The 25280-nt window shown below is 37.0% G+C and overlaps 1 long non-coding RNA gene across 1 annotated transcript in view; it reads left to right on the top strand.

Moving 5' to 3' along the window:
• The first annotated feature begins 4516 nt into the window (after nucleotides 1–4516).
• LOC309863176 overlaps nucleotides 4517–25280 on the top strand; it is a 354484-nt gene continuing 333720 nt past the window's right edge. Inside the window, exon 1 of the long non-coding RNA XR_014310915.1 lies at nucleotides 4517–4577. This is a non-coding gene — a long non-coding RNA (uncharacterized lncRNA). The remainder of the gene's footprint in view (nucleotides 4578–25280) is intronic.

The raw sequence follows: 25280 nt of genomic DNA, 5'->3' as shown, positions 1-25280 counted from the left end.
CCCTTAAAAATTATTTAAGGATTTTCTGTTTTCTTAGCATATTTTTTGCCCAGAAAAAAAACTTCAAGACTTAGGCATCCATGTATGAAATGCCCATCTATAGTATTGAGCAAATTTGAAAGGTTATGGGGTTCAAAGAAGGTGTTCATTATAGTTTTAATGACCTTCAGGATGTCATTCAAATATGCCGCATTCAGAGGGGAGGTCAGAAAGAAATAAAGAGAGAAAAGTTCTCTTGTCAAGAAACTAACAGTGGGAAAATACACAGATACACAGACAACTTTAATTCAGTGTGATACAAGTAACGGAGAAGTAAGCATTGAATGACACAGGCCTATCAGTTCATCCAGCTTATTATTTTGAGAATCAAGACAAGATCAAGAGAATCAGCTAGAGGTTTTATGATCAGAGATGAATGAGTTTCCACTAATTCAAAAGGAAATGATTTCTGGATGGTTTAGAGAAATTATATTCCAAATATATTCTAAAGGAGTATAGATAAAATACATTCAAAAGGAACCTCCAAAGATTACTTAGTAAGAATGCTGGCTCCTACCACTTTTTTTCTGCTTTGTTTGTACAGACAGATTTCCCTTATGAGGCTCCAGCTGTACTCCCTAATCTGCTTAGCAGAAAAGATGCAACCTGCTTCAGTGGAGAAGATGAAGGATAGGCTGGAAAGAATTTATTATAATCTGTTAGCCTTACTGATGATATGGTCAGCGATGCCATCCATGATGTTACCTACTAGAGTCCAGTCATTACCTGAATCATAAGTAACCCCGTGAATACATGGTGCCCTGTTTTTACAAAGCATTTTTTGTTCTCCACTAGGCTTAGCCTTCCTATGCCTGGGCTAATTCCCTTGGGTGCATCGTAGCAGAAGAGTAGATTAATATCAGGTTCTTGGTGCTCCAACTAGCCCATGTGGAGAGATCATGTTTTTATTATAGTTTTAACTTTTTGTCTCTACAATACCAGCAGCTTAAGATATGCATATTAGTTTACTTTGGTATATGATTATATTTGTGGCACAGTTTTGAGAGTCTGAGAAGTTTGGAGAGAAGTCACTTTCAACTCAGTAAAAATAACAGCTAACTTTGTACAGCTGTTTTACATTTATAAGCATTTTATATATCCATTATCTTCTTTAATCCTAAAAGTCCATGAAATTATTGAATAAGGAGAAATAAAGACTACTATTAAAATATGCAGAAGGAAAAATAGCCAGAAAGGAAAGTTGAAAAAACATTTTCTGGGTTAAATATCATTTTTGTTTTTGAAGAGGTTATAGCGTGTATGGGGAATTTTGGTATCTTATGGAAATATGTTACAAATCCTAAAAATCAGCACATGCATTCATTGGGTACACAGTTTTGGGGTGTGCCAATATATATTTTATAGACACATTTCTCATTGTTTAGAGTGCACATGTGTTACTAAAAAGGTTCTGTTATCAACTGATATATTAAAGGGTTTGTTTTTCTAATGCCTACTTAAATCAGAATTAAGATATCCCTTGTCTTCCTATAATAAATGGGACAGCTGGCATATTAGAATTATGGTGCTCTGCCTCTTCTTATGTCTTATGCTTAAAGGAATGGCTGTTAATTTTCAGACTAGGAAAAGGACTGACCTCTTCCCTCATTCATTCAGTGTGGGTCCATTTATGGAAGGCAGTGCAGTTGGTAGAGCTGCGGGAAGAGCTATACTCTGGGCAGATGACAGCTAATATTCTGATTACATTTATACTAATTTATAATGAAAGGAGTTGCCTTATCCCTGCCTTTGTCCAATCTAAAGACAAGAGGCAAAAAAAAAAAAAAAATTAGTAGTATGGACCTTAGGAAAATTCATTTTCTTATTCCATTTGTGGTGTGATATGGACCACTTTGTTTATAAAGTAAATTTCACTTTGGAAAAGCCAGCATGTACAGTTTTCAAATTTATGAGCTATCAGTCTTTTATTCTTCAAAAAATTCTGAAGCCTTTCGGTAAAGTCTAATTGGCCTTCCTTTCAGGTATTCTTTAATTCTTTGGCACAGTGGAGTCATAGCCTTCTTCATGTATTTCTATTGTATATTGTTTGGGCATCTCTTCCCTAATTCTGCCTGGCTTGTATTTGGAGTCAAGACCTGTGTTCTACAGAGGAATCTTTAATTGGCTGACTCATTCTTTCTGTTGGTTTTTCTTATGATAGTTTATTTTTTTAAAGATTTTATTTATTTGAGAGAGAGAGAGAGGGAGAGAGAGAGAGAGAGAGTGGGTGGACATGAGCGGGGAGAGGGGCAGAGGGAGAAGGAGAGGTAGAAGATGATGAGCACCTCAATCCCGGGATTCTGGGATTGTGACCTGAGCCGAAGGCAGACACCTAATGGTCTGAGCCACCCAGACGCCCCTGATAGTTTATCCCTCTTCTTTTCAAGTAAACTGAGTCATTCATTAGATATTTTTCAGTATTTTTAAAAAGGATCAGAACTATTAGCATTAACCTGTACCACTCTTAAATTTATTTTCACATTGACAGTGGCTTAATTTCCATAGAGAAGTCTGTTTGGGAGAGATCTTTCTTTTCTTTGAAGTTTTAGCAGTTGCTTCAAAATGATACTAGTTGTCTCAAGGATTAGAAGACATTATTTTAGAAGATTTATAAATTGTCATCAATGAATAACTTTAGTGACTTATTATGTTCAGTTCAGTTCAAACATTTAAAGATTATTGTGTTGCACATTTTGTTGGGAACTAAGGGTTTTAAGTAAAGGAGACACTGTCCTTGGTATAAAAGATACTGTAATCCAGCAGGTGGAAAGTGATATAAATTCTGATCTTGAGCGTGGACTGCCTAGACTTCCCACATTAAGAATTCCTTAACTAGGGGCACCTGGGTGGCTCAATCTTACAAGCATCTGCTTTCTGCTCAGTTCATGATCCCAGTGTCCTGAGATCTAGCCCCACATCTGGCTCCACACTGGGCTCCTCTCCTCAGTGAGGAGCCTACTTCTTTCTCTCCCTCTGCCTGTTGCTCCTCCTACTTGTGTTCTCTCTCCCTCTGTCAAATAAATAAAAATCTTAGAATTCTTTAAAGACAAATACCATATGATTTCACTTATATGTGGAATTTAAGAATCAAAACAAATGAACAAAGGAAAAGACAAACCAAAAACAGAGTCTTAACTGTAAAGAACAAACTGATAGTTACCAGAGGGGAGGTTGGTGGGGAATGGGTGAAACAGGTGAAGAGGAATGAGAGTAATGATTACTTAATCAAGTAATCTTGATGAGCCCTAAGTAATGTGATAGAACTTTTGAATCACTATATTGTACACCTGAAACTAATGTAAGACAGTATGTTAACTATACTGGAATTTAAAAAACTAAATAATTCTTTGACTATATATAAAAGGTCTATTCTGTTCTATTGGGCATCTAGAATATATCTTTTATCAGAGTATCTAAGGATTGGCGTATGATCTTTTGTTAAAAGATGAAATGCCTGGTCATAAAGCATTATTTTATAGATATGTATTATTCTTATATCAGATGTTAGCTGTAGACTAAGGAATTGTGCAATTATTAAGTTGCATATTTCTTGTCAAACATAAATAATCAGGGTCAGAGCAGGCACTCCTTCTTCCCCGAGTTATTCAGTCACGTCCTTTGTGTTCACTACACTGCTATTGTGAACAGTCACACCTTGTTAAATATGACATTGAACCTCAGTGCACTTACTGTGTATTCACTGCTGAGAAGTACCCTGAGCTTTACCTGAGGGCTGTGAGAACTGTTTATTTTTTCTTTACATGCCAGTCAAGGGGGCCTAATTTACGTGCCTGTTTGGGCAATAACCACCCTACAGGCAGAAGTTTAGCAAATTAAAAAGCCTTAGAAACACCCTCTTCCCCAATTTAGGATGTTTTCTAGGGAAAACACAAATCCCTGCCCTGCCTTCAGCTTTTTTATTACCGTCTTTTATGGTCACTAGCAAATGGAATCTCAGTGTGCGCCGTCTCCTCTAAAGAACTTGTTCATTAAAAAATGGATTTGAATTTATAGTAATTCAGTATACTCAGTGTAGACCATTTGCCATTAATTCTTTGGATTGTTATAGCAATAAAGGTATTCATAACAAACTATTTTTCTATTATCTTTAACAGTGTGGAAATTAGACATGCTATTTTAGTGGGATTTCTTCTAAATTTGGAATTTTGCTAATGAAACTCTCACTTTCAAGTGTGACTTTCATTTCCAAATAAGTAACCTACAGATATTGTATCTGTGATTTAATAATCACCAATAGTTACAAATATTTTGAATTTCCAAAGGTTTTTCTAAGAAATTAAAGGTGCTTTCACATACAGTCACTTTGGAAAATCCAAAGACATTTTTCTAGGGCTATAACAACTATCCAATTTGGGCTGTTCTTGTCATCACAGTTTCCTGGAGATGGCAGCAAAGTACACAGAAGCAAGGGAGCCAACCATAACACATAAACAAGTAGTGAGATTAATGGCGCTGTGCGGTTCTGGGGATGACTGCCGAGATGCATCGGCCTTTTCTGCTCTCAGATGACAGGGCAGGTAAATAGAGAGCTGATGTATGTGTTAATTTGATTTTTAATTATGTTGGCTAGCTTCCAAAAACTCCTGTACAAACAGCTAGTTTTATTTTATTCTTCACCTGTGGTCAGGTCCCTAGCTCTCTTGTCTCTCTGCTTGTCTGTTGCCCTTTTTCTGTTACGGTGAAAGAATTCAGAGATCTCTAGAACAAACATTTTTTGAAGCCTTTATTTTATGCACCAATCTATAACATTTGTTATCCTTACTTCATTTTCATATAGCTATTTCTAATTTTGTAGCACACTGCATTTCAATCCTTCTGGGAAGTGAGATTTTCAGAATCTATAATGGAATGATTAACTGGCAAGCGATGCACAGGCTAATAACAGATTGCAAAGGACATCGTATTAGACATTGTAAAAGCCCTCTTTATTCCAAAGTATACATCCAATAATGCCCCAGCAGACATGAGTAATGAGCATTGTACCCAGAATAACAGGGACCCTATCATTTTGGAATTTGTGCAGAAATGTTATTAAAATGAAAGAGAGAGAACTTCTTTCTACTGAATTGCAACTGTTGGTTTCAATGGTAAACTTGTTTGTCAAAATGCTATTGCCTGGAATCAGTGAAAAGCTTATATAAGACCAAAATATTTCACAAGTTGATTGAGTACTATAAGAAATTTTGCTTTGGAGGAAGTTCAACAAAAGATCTTAAAATTTAAAGATCCACTGTCTTTCAGCTAAAATGGATAGCTATCTTTTGAGAGTATTTTTGAAGTAAATTTTGCTTTTAAGATGGGACAGAAAAGATGAGTAAAAGTTCCTAATGTCAGATATTGAACATAAAGTTTAAAAAAAATAGGAGCATATTTCTCAGACAATAGATGAATAGGATGAGTTGATTAAATTGCTGTTTTGGGTCAGATTGTTTAGTTAGTAATGAGAACTTGGTGCAATAAGAACTTGCTTTTTAACTAGAAATATACCAGAAATGTTTTCCTATATTTATATGCTATAAAAAGTTCTGAAGCACTCATTAACATTTAAACAATTGATGGGGTAAATACAAATGATTTCCATGTATTTACTTGAGGGAGACAAATGGCGATAAGGTAGAGGAGCACTAAAAAGAAAGGCCTAGAGTCTTGGCTTCAAATTTGGGTGCTGCGTTTTTTGTGCAGTCATTTAACCCAAAGATGCTTTTTGTTGGATGAGAGCTTGTCTACATACCCTATGAACTTTCTTGCACCTTATATTTCTTTATCATGGTTCAATCAAGCAATCTTAACTAACAAACTTGTACAGATTCTGAAACCTGAACATAAAATGGTGAAATACACATATTTAGGGGTGTGCATAGTCTTAATATAAAAGATGAGTTATTTAAAAAAAAAATCCATGAGTGTTAGTAACTTCTTTCCCTATTCTTGCTTTAAGAGAAAAAGTCTGAGGAAAGACATTTTGATAAGCTCAAATTTTCCTTTTCTCACTTTACAGATCTCTTTCCTTCAGAATCTTTGAAAAGGAGGTAGGTAGAAGGAAAGTGTATAATGAAGAGGCAAAAGTGGCCAAGTTTAAAGGTGATGGGGTGGGGAATGTTGAAAGTCCTTGAGACTAAAAGAATATTAGGAATTTATGGCCCCACTTGTGTAAATACCATATGCTAACCAACTGTGCCACTGGAGCACGTTTTTTTTGTTTTTTGTTTTTTGGGTTTTTTTGGTGACTCCACTTGCATTTCACACCTTAGGTGGGGGCTACTGCAGATTTTTGCAATAGTGGAAACAATGGCTCTTCATTATCGCTCAATTGCCAAGTACCACTCTACAGACAGGAGGGTGCTTTATGATTGTTAATAAATATTCACAATAATCCTTTGTGGTAGATTCTGGTCCTGATGTATTCTAATAATTTTATAGATATGAGGTATAGACAAGTTAAAGAACTTTCTCAAGTCAAAAAGTAAGTTGATTTGATTATGATGGTCTCAGCCTGTGTTATTAATGACTGGACATTTTCACTGAGTCCTGAAGGTCATCTGTGTCTCTCTGTGAATGGGTCTGTGGACAATGGAGGGACAATTTACCAGCTTTTCACAGCAGCATGAAGGGAAAGAAGAAGCATCTGCAATGTTTAGAATTACCACTGACTAAAGACCAGGTCCTTTCCTGGTTTTCTAGTATAATATAAGCCTATGTTCCCGATATCCAGTGGAGAGGAAAATAACCCTGGGAAACTATCCTGCCAGTCAGGTAGATGGGAGTCTGTAGCTGAATGGGTCCAAGATGCATATCCAACTAGCTTCAGAACATCTTTAACTGGCTATCTAATAGGCATTTCAAGCTAAATGTATTCTAAACTAGGCTTTTGAATTTCCCTTTGTGACATTGTGATTTATAATAAGAAATATACATTGGTCTTTTTTTTATTGAAAAATTTTTTTTTAATTTTTTATTTTTTATAAACATATATTTTTATCCCCAGGGGTACAGGTCTGTGAATCACCAGGTTTACACACTTCACAGCACTCACCAAAGCACATACCCTCCCCAATGTCCATAACCCCACCCCCCTTCTCCCAACCCCCCTCCCCCCAGCAACCCTCAGTTTGTTTTGTGAGATTAAGAGTCACTTATGGTTTGTCTCCCTCCCAATCCCATCTTGCTTCATTGATTCTTCTCCTACCCACTTAAGCCCCCATGTTGCATCACCACTTCCTCATATCAGGGAGATCATATGATAGTTGTCTTTCTCTGCTTGACTTATTTCGCTAAGCATGATACAGTCTAGTTCCATCCATGTTGTCGCAAATGGCAAGATTTCATTTCTTTTGATGGTTGCATAGTATACATTGGTCTTTATCCCCATTTTTCGCATGGAGTTCCTAAAAACTTTGGAAGTACCCAAGTGATGAGAGACATACAGGCTTTTTGTAATGTGAATGAGGTGACTTTTGTAATATACCTAAGGGGTGTGTGTATGTTTGTGTGCTGGATGCCAGGGCGATCAACCTTGTGATTAGAAGGGAACTTTCAGGCCCTCCACTCCCTAGGTGAGGAGATGGAGCCTGGAGATTGAGTTCAATTGCCAATGGCAAATGGTTAAATCAATCAGACCTGTGTAATGCAACCTTCATAAAACCCAAAAGGACAGGGTTCAGAGAGTTTGTGGGTGGTGAACACTTGGAGATTTGGGGAAAGTGGTGTGCCTGGAGAAGGTATGAAAGCTTCTTACCCTTTCCCACATAACTTGGCTATGCATCTCTTACATCTGGCTGTTTCTGAGTTATAAACTTTTATAATAAACTGGTAATCTAACAAGAAAAAATTTTCTTTGAGTTCAGTGAGCTGCTCTAGTCAATTAATTGGACCCAGGAAGGAGGGAGTCATAGGAATATCTGATTCATAACCAGTTGGCAACAAGCACAGGTAACAATCTGGGCTTTCAACTGGCTTCTGAAGATGGGGACAGTCTTGTAGGACTGAGCCCTTAACCAGTGGAAGCTGATGCTATGTCCAGATAGATAATGTAATGGTTGAGTTATATTATAGGATGCCCAACTGATGTCCTGAGAATTGCATGGTGGTATGTGGGGAAGAGCTTCTCCCCATCACCAATGCAAGCTGAAATTGGTGATCATGACACTTTCACCCCTCAAGGTGGTTCTTCCTATGGTCTTTTTCATCTCAATTGTGACAACCCCATTTTTCCAGTAGTTCAGCCTCAAACCTTGAATTAATCCTTGACTCTTCTCTTTCTGTCATACCCCAAGTCTACTTTTTCAGCAAATTCTTTTGACTCTCCTCTTCAAAATCTGACCATTTATTACTGTGCCTACTGATAGCGACCTGGTCCAAGCCACCATCATTTCTGTCCCGATTCTGCCTTTAATTTTCTTTAGCTTATGTGCAATGTAGAAGACAGATTGACCTTGTTGAGCATGGGTCAGATTATGTGACCACTCTGTTCAGAATATTTTAATGCCTTCCCATTTCATTCTGAAAAAGTCTTAGTCATGACCTACAAACTACATAGCATCTGTCTCCTCATTTTCCCTCTGATTTTATTCCTACCACTCTCAACCTTTTCGCTCAGCTTCCACCATACTAGCCTTCTTAACTTCTACCTCGCAATCATAGGGCCTTTGAACTTGCTATCCCCTTTGTATGAAATGCTCTTCCTCAGGATACCATGCATGACTAATTGATCCACTTCCTTCCCACTTTAACTAAAAGTCTCCTTTTCAGTGAGGCCTTTCCTGGCTACTTTGTCCAAAATCTGATCTCCTCACACCCTCAACAATTCACATCCTTTCCCCTGCTTTATTTTTCCCATTGGAACATAACATTATCAAACATATCTTTGATTTATTTATCATGAGCATTATCTATGGTCCTCACTAGAATGTTAACTGTCCATGAAGGCAAAAGTTATTGTATTTTTTAATCCTTGACTCATATCTATCTCAATGCCTGGTATATAGAAGGCATTCAATAAATGGTTTCTGAATTTATGAATTTATAGAACTAGAAGAATGTGATATGACTTATACCTTAGGAATGTGCACAAAATTCATATACTACAACTTTTACCTAATTTTACCAGCAGGCTGATAAATAAACTAATTGATGGTGTTATCTGACAATTAAGTTTCCAAGGCATTTAAAATATGTGATATAAAAATAAAGAGGGTTTGTCACCTGATCTTGTCAGTTTGCCCTAGGACACAGAAGACACATAGGATACTCGCTGTGTATTGCTATTATCTATTTATGTTTTTGTTTATATATATCCATCTGAGCTGGTGACCAGTTAGGTAATGATTCATTGATTATCTTATTTACTGTGTCATTTAGTTGATGTGTTTCGTTTCTACATGTTCACTGGGTAGGTGAGACTAATACTGAAGGACTGTTATAGTGTGGATCTCTCCAGGAGTATTTATCCAGGATTATTGTTTATCTTCCTACTCAGAAACTTTTTTTCTGCTGTGTAGCTATATATCCTTATTCCATTCCTGACACATGTATGAATGCCTTTTAGGGTGGTTCAGAAGTGTCCACTAAGGTACAAAAACACATAAGATAACAGTAGCTGCCCCCAAGGAAGCTATATTATTTCTGGTTTAACTTTGTTCAGTTTGTTAACTCAGCATTCAGTGTGATAAGGGAAATTTTGGGATTGCCATGAACTCAAACATTACCAGAAGGGGGCGTCAGTAAACAATGAAAAGGATATCGCAAAAAGAGGTGAAGGACTTGAGTAGAAGTCTGAGAATAGGAGAGTGAGAAGCTTGGATAGTCAGGAAAAAAGTTATGCAGTAGTTATGTCAGTGCATGAAGAGAGGTAGGAGACAATAGTTTAAACTGAAAAGTGGCTTTTAATTTAATTTAGAAACACATACCTGGGTGTATATTCTCTTGGTTCTAATTTTCATGATGGAAACATCCATTCATTGACTAGGCGAATGAAAACTGGAAGGATAACAAACAGCTCTGTGACTTAAACATGAAACATGCAATTTCTTACATTTTTTAGCTTTATAAAAATTGGATTAATAAAAACAGTAATTGACTTCTCTTCAGAAAAATTTGATTTAAAGAAAAAAATATAAATTAAGAGAAGGCGAGGCAAAGGATCCCTCTACTTCCAATTTAAAATAAAAGACTTTGTGGTATGCAGAATAATGGCCGCTAAAGATGTCTACATTCTAATCTCCAGAACCTGTGACTATGTTACCTTCTATGACAGAAGGATCTTTGCAGATGTGATTAAGTCAAGGACCTCGAGAAAAGGACATTATTCTGGATTATCTGGATGGGCCCCATGTAATCCCAAGGATCCTTGTAGGCATGAAGCAAGATAGTGGGAGGAGATGCAGAAGTTGGAGTGATGTGGCTATGAGTCAAGGAAACAAATTCTTTCCTGGAACTTGAGAAGGAATACAGCTCTAATGACGCATTTTAGACTTCTGACCTCCATGACTGTAAGATAATGAATTTGTATTGTCTTAAGCCACTCATATTGTGCTAATTTATTGACAGCAACACTAGGAGACTAATACAGGCTCTGAAAGCAGATCTTTAGAATTGTTGAGTGATTGAATCAAGATAATTTTCCTAGTTTTATTTTTGTTTCCCTTCCAAGATTTTCATGGACATAATAAAGTACTATAGCTCTTCTGATAAGTGATACCAAGTGGCTGTGACACCAATAGTTATCTGGATTTACAAAGTACATTTTACTCCTAGAAAAAACAGAATATATTAGATATATGTTTTGAATGACCATATAGTCTTTGTTCAATGGGTGTCTATTTAACCTATGTCCAAGTGGCTGATAGATGAATAAATAAGCAGTATAGCCTGCCAATTAAGTTTCCAAGAAATTTAAAATACATGAAATAAAAAGAGACAGAGTAGGTTTCTTTTAAGTTTTGGAATTGTCAGAATGTTTAAAGCACCAATCTTTCAGGCCTCACTCTTGTGATAAAGAATGTAACAAAATCAGGAAAAATGGAGCTGTTTGAATCCATTTTTGAGTCAGAGACTAGAAGAAGAATGGACAAACAGTATGAAGCCTTTGTACTATTTTTGCAAGTCATTCTCATTAAAGTCTGAAGACTGTAAAGCTATTGGGCTCCTTCTAGGATAATGTCCCCCCTACTGTTATATTTCTTCCAATGAAACCCATCTGTGAGCTTTTTTCAGGATGTTCATGACATGCATTTAAATTGCCTGTTGTGTTCCAGAAACCTCTTCTTCCTGCAAACAAGTGGTGACCTCTCTGCTCTATGTTCATTCAAGGGACAGACACTGTACATCATCCCAGGCAGGCAGCCAAATGATGGCCACATCCTGTTCAATGCAAAAATACACATTTTCATTAAACCATGATAATTAGAAAAAGTAGCATAGAGGAATATGAGTAATTCCATCAGTAATTACAGCAATTATACCCTTAATTGCCATGCCACCTCCAGTGTCACATTATATATATGTACTGGCGTTTTACAGAGAAAACACTCATATGTTTTATATTAAAGATGTACCTGGTTACATCAGGTATTTCTAGTGGTTAAAAGATAATTGAGGTAGTATTGTTTCATCCTTGCAATGATCAAAGCAAAATGCACTGTATTGTCCTCATTGTCATTACTGAGTGATTTTCAAGACAAAAATTTCTCTGTATTCAAGAAACGATGGATAAAAGCCAATATACTAGAAACCATCATTTCACACAGTTTTGCCCCCAAGTTAGTGAAAAAGAGTTTCTCAAATTTCCCAAGAAAAAGAAAAATACCTGCTGTTGGATGTTTCTTCAGTTTTGTTCCTAGAGCATATGCTTAGAGTTAGCCTGTTAAAAAATTTAAGTGTTTATCTCTGGATTTGACTTTCCAGTCTCGAATTTCTCTGCTAGCATATTAGAAACAAATCTTTGCGTTCACCTGGTGTTCTTGCAGTAGGAAAGCCGGTCAAGACCACATTGCCTTCAATTGCCCACTGAGCTGGTTTCTCTCCCTCAGCCTGCAGCCCAAGTGTGTAAAATGGTAAGTAAGAGACTTAAAGTTCATCTGTCCTCTTGCTCAGCCCTTAGGAATGACTGGGTTTGTCTCCCTTGCTGCCAAGCTTGCTGGTAAATGTCAGCCCTCGGAGAGATGTGATCGAGTTCATCATTGTGAGGAAGGAGACAGAGCTGAACTGCATAGGGAAGAAGAGTTGTTTTGCATCCCATCAAGACAGATTGTCATAGCTTTTTCCTTTTCGAGTCAACATTTTGTACTTAATAGGATGATTTTATAATCTCACAATAAAAGACACTCTCTTGTTCATATGCACCTGTTCACATTAACCTATTCTTGCTCCACTGAGCAGTCTCAAGTTCCCTCAATGGCAGCAACTCCTGGAGTGCCATGCCCAAACTGCTGGCCACCGCAGAAGAAAAATGTGCTTTACTGTTCCCTAGACTGGGGCTTAACTTATGCAGTAATATTGCTGGCAGAACAACTGAAGCTATGTACATTCATAAAGCTGTAGTTGGTTTACAGTAAAGCCCGAGATTGTGTCAGTTTGTACTTCAATGTCCCTGTGGTATCTCAGAAGTTCTACTAGATAGAGAATATTCGATCACAATGTACAACTGAGACTAGCCTCTTGGGGTTGCATCTTTTATCCAATGTACAGTTCCCTCCCAAGCACCTCCTAAGTCCTCCCCTGAAGATGAATATAGCTGGAATATGTTACTTTCTCCCCTATTACTTGCTTTGCTTATGAATTTTCTAATTAGGGCATTCTTAACATGGCTAACTTTCAACTGTCTTCTTTCTTTCTTTCTTTTTTTTGGTAAAGCTTTTATTTATTTATTCATTTGACAGAGAGAGAAATCACAAGTAGCCAGAGGGGCAAGCAGAGAGACTGGGAAGCAGGCTTCCTGCTGAGCAGGGAGCCTGATGCTGGGCTTGATCACAGGACCCTGAGATCATGACCTGAGCTAAAGGCAGAGGCTTAACCCACTGAGTCACCTAGGCATCCCTCAACTGTGTTCTTGAGGGATAACATCTCACTTCTGAGTTTTCAGGAATGCAAACATCTTGCAGGTTCCTTCTCTTTATTTTGTCTGTTCTCTAATATTTTGGCAATTTCTGCTGTTTACTTGTGTTGCATCTTGGACAGATGATTCAAACTCTCCCTGTCTCAATTTCCTCATCGGTAAAAACAAGGATAACAATACTTGTTTTACAGAGTCATTGTGAGGAATTAATAAATTAAAATTCTCTAAGTATTTAGAGTTGTCTGACATATAGTTAGTGCTCAATAAATCTTAGCTCTCTTTATCATCATGATTAATATTACCCTGAATTCATGAAACTTTCACATTCTCTTTTTTTAGTACTCTTCACCACTTAGATACAATATATCTTTTTCTGATCAAGTTTCTTATTAATCTTTACCTTTTTAACTTTGTGATCCTGAGTAAGTTAATTCTCTGAGCTCTAGTTTCCTCATCTGTAAAGTGGGGGTGATAATAAAAAAAGTATCTTCATCTGGTTATCATGAGGATAAAATGAGCAAAATCTATCAAATGTGCTCACCTAAAGAGGTTTCTACTATACAGCAAATGTTCAATGAGTATTTAATGATATCAGTTTGCATGGGTTCAATGAATAATAATATTATTAAATAATATTAGTGCACTCTATATTTTGGACATGGGTAATATAGAATTGATTATATATATTTTCCATGTGATTATTTCTCTTTCCTTTTCCTTTTTATTGAGGTAAAATTTATATACAGTAAAATGCACAGATCTTAAGTGTACAGGTCAATGAATTTAGACAAATGTGACCAACATTTGTCCATGTGACCAACAAACCAAAGACGATGCAGAACATTCTCACCATTCCAGAAAGTTTTACTGATCCTTCTTCTAGGCTGTCTTGATTCCCAGTATGCAATCAATGCTCTGATTTCTAGTGCCATAGATCAGTTTTGTCTAGTTTTGAACTTCATTCCTGTGACAGAATAATAAATTATGTGCTCCTTTATGTCTAGTTCTTTCACTATACATGATGTTTTTGAGGTTCACTTATGTTGTTTCACATATCAGTAGTTCATTTTTAAACATTAAATGCTGATTAGTATTATAGGATATATACCACATTTTGTTTACCCATTTTTTTGTTGATGGTATGTATGTGTGTTTTTTTTGCATTTTGGCCATTATTTAGAAAGCTTTCCATCAAAATCTTTGTGTGGACATGTTTTCATTTCTCTTTAGGTAAACACCTAGGGATGGAAGAGATCACAGAGTAGGTGTATGTTTGTCTTAAGACACTGCCATATAGTTTTCCAATATGGTTATGCCATTTTACATTCTACCACCAATTTATGAGAGTCTTTTTAATTTTAGTTATTCTAGTGAGTAGGAAGTGTCACTGTACTCTGGATTTAATTTGCAGTTCCCTGATGACTGATGATGTTGGACATCCTTTCATGTGTTTATTGGCCATTCCATGTCTTCTTTGTGAAGTGTGAATCCTGTATCTTCTTAGGAAGTGTGAATGCAAAACTTTTTTGCATTTTTAAAATTGGATTTTTGTCTTTTTATCATTGAGTTCTTTATATATTTAGGATATAAGTCCTTTGTCAGATAAGAGTATTACAAATATAGACTCCCAGCTGGTAGCTTCCTTTTTCACTTTCTTAGGAGTGTCTTTGGATGAGTTTTAAATTTTAATAAAGTTAGTACTTCATGGTTAGTATTTTTTGTGTTCCCTAAGCAATCTTTCTCGACCTCAAGTTATAGAAATAGTCTTCTGTTTTTTCTTCTAAAGCCTTTAGAATTTTAGCTTTAAGTTCAAGTCTATATCCATCTCAGGTCACATTTATCCATGGTATGAAGAAGGAGTCAATTTCCCTTTTTTCACTTTTTCATACATTTATATAGTTGTTCCAATGCTATTTGTTGAAAACACTTTCCCTTCTCCATTGATTTGCCTTGGATTTTTGTCTATAACATATTTACTGTATATGTATGGGTTTATTTTTGAACATTCTGTCACATTAACCCATTTGTCACTTGTTATTTCAATGGCACATGACCTTGATTTTTGATATTACTGTAAGTGGTATTGATTTTTAAATTACCTTTTCCCATTGTTTGTTACTAGTATATAGGACTACAGTTTTTGGTATGTTGATCTTGTATCCTTACTTTATTAAACTTACTTATTAGTTCCAGTAGTAGATTTTCTGCAAACTCCTTATGGTTTTATACATTCATAGTCATTTAGTATGCAAGTAAAATCAGTTCTTATCTAACTTTTTTAAAAAAGATTATTTATTTATTTGACAGAGATCACAAGTAGGCAGAGAGGCAGGCAGTGGGTGGGGAGAGCTCCCTGCCGAGCAGAGAGCCCGATGTGGGGCTTGATCCCAGGACCCTGAGATCATGACCTGAACCTAAGGCAGAGGCTTTAACCCACTGAGCCACCCAGGTGCCTATTGTTCTTATCTGTCTCTTTGATGTCTTTCTCCATTCAAATCAACTGATGATTTTTATGATAAACAGCTCAGTTTACCTGAGAAAAGGAAATGTTGAGTATCTGATTATTTCTATTGTTTAATAATCTAAAAAGAGTTTTGGAAGGCATGCCTATATAGGATGTACTAGAGAAATCATATTTGAGACTATTATACCAAAAGAAAAAAATTTAAGGTATGAAAATCTGAAAGGAGGAATTCTGTTGAAGCTGCTCTTAATTGATTACCCAGGGTGTTTGTGAGTAACCATTTGTTCTGTGGACAGCTGCGAGTAGAGATAGCTTATTAGTCTAATTTCTAGTGTTAGGATTTCACATTACTATAAAACTTTGTTGGACTTCACAGCTTTACATATCATTAGGACTCCCTGTCTTTCTACAGGTGTTATTAACCTCATTTCAGACTGAAGAAAATGTGGCAGTCTGAAGAAAATTTGGCAAAACATACTGAAATAAATCAGCAGTGCTGCAAAGAAAACAATTGGTAAGAATTTCTATTTTGGTCCAATCCCTCTTTTATCAGATACTATGGATTATCTAAAGTAATCTAAACAATGACTCTTCCCCACAGAAAAAGGAAATTAAAACACTAAATCAGCCCTTCATTTTTTCTGTACTGGAGAAGTCTCCAGTGGAGAAGGTCCCTTGGATGCTCTTTCATTATCTTAGGCAAATAAGCATCAGGGGCTTCTGTGTAAATATGCAAATGCACATGCTGAATTAAGCGTATTGTTTGCTCAGTTAATATGTGCTTTGGAAGCGGCATTATTTGCTTATAAACCTCTGAAATCCCTTTGTAGATACATCATCTTGGGCTGACAGCTTTGAGAGGTGGAAGTTGATGGAGTACTTACTCTAGCAGCCCTGCTTGAAGTGCCATTGGCATGGCTTGTGGGGGGGGGGTGTTGCTGATGGGTGATGCTTCTTTCTGTCACCACAGCAATGGCACAACCAGAAATAGCGGACAGCATGTGAAGAGAGGATGACAGAGTATAAGGGATACACAGAATGAAAATTGCCCAGAATATGGCAGGACTTCTCCCTGAATAATTGAGAACTGGCTGAGCAGTCACAGAGAGGCACGGAATGGGCATCTTTCTATTGATGTTCCTACAGGACTTACTTCCCATATTCAGCAGAGAGGGAGTATGTGAAGAGAAGCTCTACTGCTTACTGTATGTCCCTATCCAGCTCACAGTTTCTAAGTGAATGACAAGGAATAGAGAGCTATTGGTTTTTTGCTGAATTATGGCTATCTGGCTATTTTAGGAATAGACAATTAGAGATAGTGAGAATTCCCTTTCTTTGGTCTTCCAGAAGTTGGCATGCTGAAATCTGGTCTCTTGGCCTTGTATTTGGAAGCCCAGCAAGGATATTCTGAGTCCTTCCGTGTAAAGAAGTGTGACCTTAGTATAATACTGCATGTATTCAACCCAGATTAATGATCTCTAGGTAGTCAAAAACCTGGCCCTACACAGTTTAATGTCCTCTTGACCTAAGTTAGGAGCACTTGATTTTCTTTTAATGACAGGAGACTTTAAGTCAAGTAGTGCTTGGACAAAAGCACTGTTGCAGGTTGTCTCCTGTGAACGTGTGTCTTATGGCTGATGGCTCCATTAAGTGAGTGGCGCACACAGCTTCTTTAGTCAAGCTTCCTTTTACTCTGCCTCTGGTGAATGCTGAAGAATATAGAGGTTATTGTAACAAGACAGAAGTAGTTAAAATAAAAAGTTAAGGGGAAAAAGAGTGAGCTTACTCACTTTGATGAATTTGCTAAGAGAAGTATATCCAACGTTGGCATTTTTTTTTCCTGGCCAATTTGTTTGAGAGGAAGGCATGGAATCAAAAGTTTTTAAAAGTATGACATACCAAGTGAATCCATAAGCCAACTTTCTCTACGAAACAAAGCTCAAAGGCACAAAAGCACAAAGCAAGGTTTCTGTTTCTGCCACAAACTCACTCCCTTGAAGTTGTCCTGTTGCTTTTATAAGCTAAATTGCAGCATAGCCAATGGGCAGATAGAAGCAGGTGAGGTCCCACCGAGGATGTATTCCATCTGTAGACCATTAGGAGTCTGCTCTAGCCGCCCTGTGTCGTTCTCATTAAATGCTAATCAAAAGGCTGGGGCTCATCTTTTTTGCAGTGCTCCCTATTTCTTTTAATGCACCTGCAAATAAAATGAAATGGTCTTAATGGACTGAGGCTTTGACTGATTCTCTTAGCTCTGCTGCATGGTCACTAGTTGCTTCTCTTGGTAATTTACAGGGTTTCCTGCTGTATGATAAAACACAGGTGCTCAGGCTGTCATCTAGAGCAATGATTTATTAGCTTTAGTGATACCACAGACCTCAGGCAGCAGGCACTAAATCAAGAGAATATATACTGAAATAATATGTTTTCCAATGATGACCCATGGAGACTCTTTAGCTGTTCATGCCCTTTACCCACTGCTGTTGGTTTTGCCATTTCTCCTCATTATTTTAAAGCCCACAGGATTCACTTCCTGTCTTAATTTCTCACCTGCCAGGACAGTCTCACCACCAGCTTTATTGCTATAGATTTCTAGTTGATCCCTCACACCACCAAAGAGTTCCCACTAATGAGTAGAAGAAAGGGAACCTTAGGGGTTTTTTCAGGCCTCAGGGACCCTCAGAATTCCTATTCCAGGCTCTACTTTGATATGGTTGCTAGACAATAAAGCTCACATTGTCCTTTTAAAAAAACGCTGCTTTGAGGTTAAATATGTCTGGACATTCATTTGGAACATTTCATCTACTGAATATTTCTTCATGGAAATTTGTTAAGAGGTTCTGCCTTCCTATTTTTGTGACAGTGACTATCAATCAAAGTGACTTCCTGTTGATTATCAGAAAGCCCCATGAACAGATCAGGGAAATCTTTAATTACTATTAAATGCCTGCCAAACATGGGCACAGGGAAGAATTACTCATTTCAATCAAAGCAGAAGACTGGTGTGGACTCTGAATTTTAATGAGAGGACAGATCAAAGATGTAAAGGGAGTCCTAGTAGGTAAGAAAGTAAATACAGGGAGCAAAATGTCCAAAATAATGCTGAAAATGAAAAAGAAAAAGCAGTACTCGAACAGGAGAGTCAATCATGTGAAATATTAAGTAAGGTAACAAAAATGGACATTAATTATCCACAGCAGATAAAGAAATCCAGAACTTTTAATAGGGTAAAATAAAGGGATCCAAAGCTTCAGCCAAAGCCATGGGGTGGGGGGTGTCAGTGGTTACTGTCTTGCATTTGTAGTGTGGGATGACAAGTGTAGAGTGTGTATGACAAGGCAGTGGACGTTGGGAGGTATGAGAACTTTTATGACTGAGGATCCTGGCATTTGACAACACCAAAGTGGAACAGCTGAATGGTGAAGATAGTGCGGATGGTGATCACAGGCAATTTCTTAGTGTCCTCAAAGGCAACAGGTGCTCAGTTGGTTAAATGAAAGTATATATGACTCCCCAAAGTGATATTCAGAACTTTGGACAACTGATGAGGCATGGTCCTGACCCTTCAGTATAGAGACCAGCCATGCCCTGGAAAGGGATCCTGGATGCCTCTGCATCTAGGCATCATGGCTATGTCATGGGCAGGAGGAGTCCTGGGAGAGGGCTAGGCAGCCAGGCCTGGGAGGAGCTTTTAGGGGTTTCAGGGCAGTGACTTCCTACATTAAAACATATTTCTTTTTTCTTTAAAAATTTTTATTTTTAAAATTTTAATTCCAGCATAATTAACATAAAGAGTAAGTTTCAGGTGTATAACATATTGATCCAACAATTCTATACTTTACTCAGTGCTCAAAACAAACCATCAGTTTGCTCCCTATATTGAAGAGTCTGTTTTTTGGTTTGTCTCCTTTTCCTTTGTTCATTTGTTTTGTTTCTTAAGTTCCACACATAAGTGAAATCATGTGGCATTTTTCTTTCTCTGTCTTATTTCACTTAACATTATACACTCTAGATCCATCCATGTAGTTGCAAATGGGAAGATTTCATTCTTTTTAAATGGCAAAGTAATATTCCATTGTATATATTCCATTCCATTGTGTATATGCATACATACATACATACATACATATGTATATACTACAGTTTCTTTATTCATTTATCTATTGATGGACATTTAGGCTGCTTCTATATCTTGGCTATTGTAAGTAATGTTGTAATAAACATAAGCATGCATATATCTTTTCAAATCAGTGTCTTCATATAATTTGGGTAAATATCTAGTACAGGAATTACTGGATCATATGGTAATTCTATACCCTTCCATACACTGGAAATTCCTCTAAAAATTAGCCACTATTTTCCACAGTGGCTGCACCAGTTTTCATTCCTACCAACAGTGCATAGGGATTCCTCTTTCTCAATGTCCTTGCTAACAGCTGTTGTTTCTTGAGGTTTTGTTTTTAGCCATTCTGATAGGAGTGGAGTGATGTTTTATTGTGGTTTTGATATCCATTTCCCTGATGATTAATGAGGTTGAGCATTTTTTCATGTCTGTTGGACATCTGTTTGTCTTCTTTAGAGAAATGTCTGTCCATATCTCCTGCCCATTTTTTGATTGGATATTTGGGGTTTTTTGGTGTTGAGTTTTGTAGGTTCTTTATCTGCTTTGATACTACCCTTTATTGCATATGTCATTTGTAAATATCTCCTCCCATTCAATAGATTGTCTTTCACTTTTATTGATTGTTTCTTGTACTATGCAGAAGCTTTTTATTTTTGATACAGTTCCAATAGTTTATTTTCACTGTTGTTTCCTTTGTTTCAGAAGACATCTAGAAAAATGTTGCTATGATCTATGTCAGAGAAATTACTGCTTGTGCTCTCTTCTAGGACTTTTAAGGTTTCAGATGTCACATTGTGTCTTTAATGCATTTTGAATTTATTTTTGTGTATGGTGTAAGGAAGTGGTCCAGTTTCATTCTTTTGCATGTTGCTGTCCAGTTTTCCCAACACCATCTGTGGCATATTCTTGACTCTTTGGTCAAGAATAGATTGACCATATAATTGTGGCTTTATTTCTGGACTCTTTATTTTGTTCTATTGATCTACTTTTGTACCAGTACCATACTATTTTGATTAGTACAGCTTTCTAGTATATCTTGAAACCTGAATTTATAATACCTCAGTTTTGTTCTTCTTCTTCTTTTTTTTTCCAAGATTGCTTTGGTTATTTGGAGTCTTTTGTGATTCCACAGAAATTTTAGGATTATTTATTCTAGTTCTGTGAAAAGTGCTATTGATATTTTGATAGGGATTGCTCTGAACCTGTAGATTGCTTTGGGTAGTATGGACATTTTAACAATATTTGTTCTTCCAGTTCATCAACATCTTTCCATTTGTTTGTGTCATCTCCAATTCTTAGAATCTCAGGAGTGTTTGATTATGACCACTATTAGTATTTTTTTAATGGCCACTGTTATTGACATCTGAGTGGGACAGTTTAGTTTTGGGAATATCAGTGATTCCCTAGGAAGCAACAGAAAATTTTCTTAGATTACTATTTTGAATTACTAGTCATTTGAGAAAGAGGCAAATAGATAATAAAGTATACTGTTTGTGTTTACTAATAGTATATTCAATTAAATACAAAGAGAAAATTTCAGAATTCAGTGTTAAACAGGTTATGTTGTTAGAATCAATACTGTTTCTGCTACTTTTGTGCATAAAAGCACAAAACATCATAATTCTGCATGTGCCCATGAATCTGTTTTCTCACTACCTTTGCCCTCTCTCTTCACTCTATGGAACTAGTGGTTTTACTCTGCCTGTCCAGGGCTTCTGCCATCTGCTTTCCTTTGCTCTGTGACAGCTATGCCTTCTGTTTTTGGCCTGCCTTTTTGGTTTCTGACCTATATTTGCCTGATGTCTGGGTGCTGTGAGGATCTGCCTTCCCTGTATCTGCTTGATTCCTAACTTACTGCTCTTGCCCGCCCTCTGATTGCAGTCTTGCTGGACTCTGCCTGCCTTATGGCTTACGCATTGTTCCACTCATAACTCCTCAATGTGGGTGAATTTCTGGTTTGTCCAGTTTCAGCTTCACCCCCTTAACTCTGCTTTCCTATTTTAGTCTACCATTCTAGTGTTAATGACTCGTATTCAAGACCCCTTCTTTTTGCTCTCACGTGTTGAGGCAGAGAATGCATAAATACAACTTTAATAACCCCCAAAAGGTGTGAGCACATTTTGGGATGAAGGGCAAGGCATACACAAGTTAATAATTCAAAGGAGCACTTTCAAGTAGGTCCTTTAGTTAAGCATAGGCTTGAGATGCATCAATATGATTCTTTGTTGGTTTCCTTTGTTTAAGATTTCTGACTCTTCGCAGTATTTTTGTTTTAAAATAAATTCCATTCTAATTTCTCCTGAAATCTCAGGGATGACTGCTTTCTTTAGATAGTATTATTTCCACTTCCTGGAGAAGTTATGTTGGTACCATGTCAAAGTGGTTCTTTGAATCCATCTGACTCACACCTCAGTCAATGTTATTTACATTCTGCTCACAAGAAAATCTCCAGAGTCAGTGTCCTCTCTGCATTTTTCAGCAACCCAAGGTTCAGCCTCAAATTCTACTTATGCATCCTGTGTCTTCTCAGTTCTTATATCATCCCTTTTTGAACTCACAAATCCTTAAAGGCTCTAGGCCTCCTTATAATTTTGGTCATAGAATTATAAACTTCCTAGATAAGGTGGAGTTTCAGAATCTCTAGGCATTCTCACTAATTAAACCTTTTGTTTGCCACATGCCACATAATCTTTGTTAGGATGTTATTAACCTTATTTTCTTCATCTCTAATTTGACAACAACAACAACAAATGCAGCAACAATAATAATGTCAAACATGTACTGAGCAGTCAGTAAACACTAGCTTTTATGTTTACATTGGTTGTCTCTGTGATTCTTTTTTAAGGAGATGTGTTAAATCTAAAAACAGTGTTTGTTTTTGCAAAACATGTCTTTCTTCAAGTTAAGTAGTTCATCCAAAGTGAATTATATACATGACATAAAAAATTACAGAGAGAGGAAAACTTAAAAATTAAAACATAAAATTATAATAAATAAGGTATTGCAAATTGACAGTAATTGTATAAAGCCCATTATTGTTAATTTTAGATATGTAAAATACTATATTTTAAAAAGATTTTATTTATTGATTTGAGAGAGAGAGGGAGAGAGAGAAAACACCAGCAGGTGGAAGAGCAGAGAGAGAGAGGGAGAAGTAGGCTCCTCACTGAGCAGAGAGCCTGATACACAGAGCTCAATCCCAGGTCCCTGAGATTATTACTTGAGTTGAAGTCAGATGCTTAACCCATTGAGCCACCCAGGCACCCCTAGATGTGTAAAATATTATTGCTATTCTATTTGTTTATGTGCACTTTTTAAAATGAATGTAAGTGTTTTTATGGCTTCTCTCATAATTTCAGTCCCCTAACTGATTTCCTAAATGATTCCTAATCATTTCCTAAATGATTTCCTTTAAAGCTTAAGATTTAATTCACTAAAAAGTAGAATATCTCTGACAGCTCAGGGAGGCCCATGCCCTCTGTCCCTTGGACTTGTTGTTTCAGGATATTAGCGTACTCTGGAAGTGAATTTTCCAGCCACAGAGGTTTTCAGGGTCTCAGTGTAATTCAAAGGCCTGAGTCTGTGACTAAGGTGAAAGGGGAAGCAGAGTCTTGTCTGGGGAACTAAGAGAACAGGACCTGGTAAGGGGATCAGGCTTTAGCTACTAAGTTCAGCTCATACCGTTAATGATCCCAAAGGAAAACTGGGTAAAAGCCAAGGCAGAGGTCAAGTCAAGCAGATGTTTAAATGCCACACATAATGAAACTGAAGTAGAATGACTGCAGGTCAGGGGGCTAGATTCCAAGCTGACTCTTCACCAGGAAGGGGGCAGCACTCTATATCCAGACACTCACTTAGACTGGCCATCGCTGGTTGCAAGTCTCTGCAGAATGGAGCAAAGTTATTCAGCGGTTGATTTAAATCTTCTATTTAGTGTCTTGGACAAATATTTTCTCTATGCTTTGATTTCTTAACCTATGCAATGAAAATAACCAAACCTATCTCATATGAAATTGAATTTGATTAACATTGTGATTAAATCTGGTTATGTATGAAAAATACTTAGGACAGTGACTGGCACATAGTAAGTACTCAATGAAAGTCAGATACTAGTTTTATTGTTGCTGTTGCCATTGTTATTGTTATTTTTATTGTCATTTAAGGCTGAAGCCAAGGACCCAACAGAGGCAAGCAAGAAGCTGTACACAATGACTTTTAGAAGTGAGGTTTTACCACTCGTGCTCTCTAGAAAAATCCGTTCAAGTGGTATTTTAGCTCTTGAAAGTAGAAATTACCTAAGGGTAAGCAGTGCCCTTATATATATCTTCTCAGAGAAGAAACGTTTACATTCAATCTATCTCCTAAAAACTTAATGATGTTGGCAAAAGATATATAAAGTGGGGATGTTATGTAATGATTCTGGTCTTTCAAGTAAACAAACAAACAAACAAACAAAAACCCAAAACAACAACAAAAAACAAAACCAAGTTACATTCTGGCCCATTTGAACCTGTACCCAGACTGAAAGAGTTCTATCTGGCAGCTATAAGGGTTGAGCATTGTAGAACATGTGGAACAAAGTTCAATAAACTTTGTTTTATTTTATAGTAAACTTTAAGTTGAAATTCCTTTAGTAACTGCAGCACATATATAATATTTTTCTCTTTTATTTAATGTTAAGATAATGAGATAATGGGGTATGGTACATAAGTTCCGTAAGAAATTGAGTCTTCGGAGCACCTGGGTGGGTCAGTGGGTTAAGCTCCTGCCTTTGGCCTCAGGTCATGGTCTCAGGGTCCTGGGATCGAACCCCGCATCGGGCTCTCTGCTCAGCAGGGAACCTGCTCCCCCCATCCCCACCTGCCTCTTTGCCTGCTTGTGATTTCCCTCTCTCTGTCAAATAAATAAATAAAATCTTAAAAAAAAAAAAAAGAAATTGAGTCTTTCCTCAAAAATCTTACACTCTTGTAGGAAGAGAGGATATATACAAATGTACCACACACGCAAGAAATTTACTCCTACCCTTCAACCACCAGTATAACTACAGATGAAGTGATGGGCATAAATAGAAGATTTTTGCAAGGATTAGAGAAGTACAGTGGAACATTCTTTTAGGCTAGAGACAAAGGACATTGGGACAAGCATTATAATTATTCTTACTGTTGTATTTATTGTTATTTAGGACAGAAGCAGGAGGGCCAAGCAGAGACAAGCAGGGAACAGGTATACTGTGACTTTTAGAATGAGGACCTAGTCCATGCTATTTCACCTATGGCAAATATATAACAGGGAGAAAACAAGGAAGGGTGAACATGAGGGCAATCATGTCCACACAGACTTCTTGCTGACTCTGTCTCGTGTTTAAAAATCTGGACAGGAATTAGCTACACAGAATCAGGAGCATGGGGGTTTGGGAGAGAGTGCTCAGGGCAAGACCTGGAAAGTCCTGCTTTGTGGTGCGAGGCATATGAGCTGAATCATTTTCCTTTTCCTTCTGTAAGTCCATAAATAAAATGGGCATTACTCACTACCAGTTCTTCTGGTATTGGGTATTTTGGGGGGAATTTTCAGAGTAGAGAAGG

The sequence above is a fragment of the Mustela nivalis genome (genome assembly GCF_964662115.1).
Source record: "Mustela nivalis genome assembly, chromosome: 4".
NCBI classification, from domain to species: Eukaryota; Metazoa; Chordata; class Mammalia; order Carnivora; family Mustelidae; genus Mustela; species Mustela nivalis.
The sequence above is the reverse complement of the archived record's forward strand: the minus strand, read 5'-3'. Positions and strand labels throughout refer to the sequence as shown.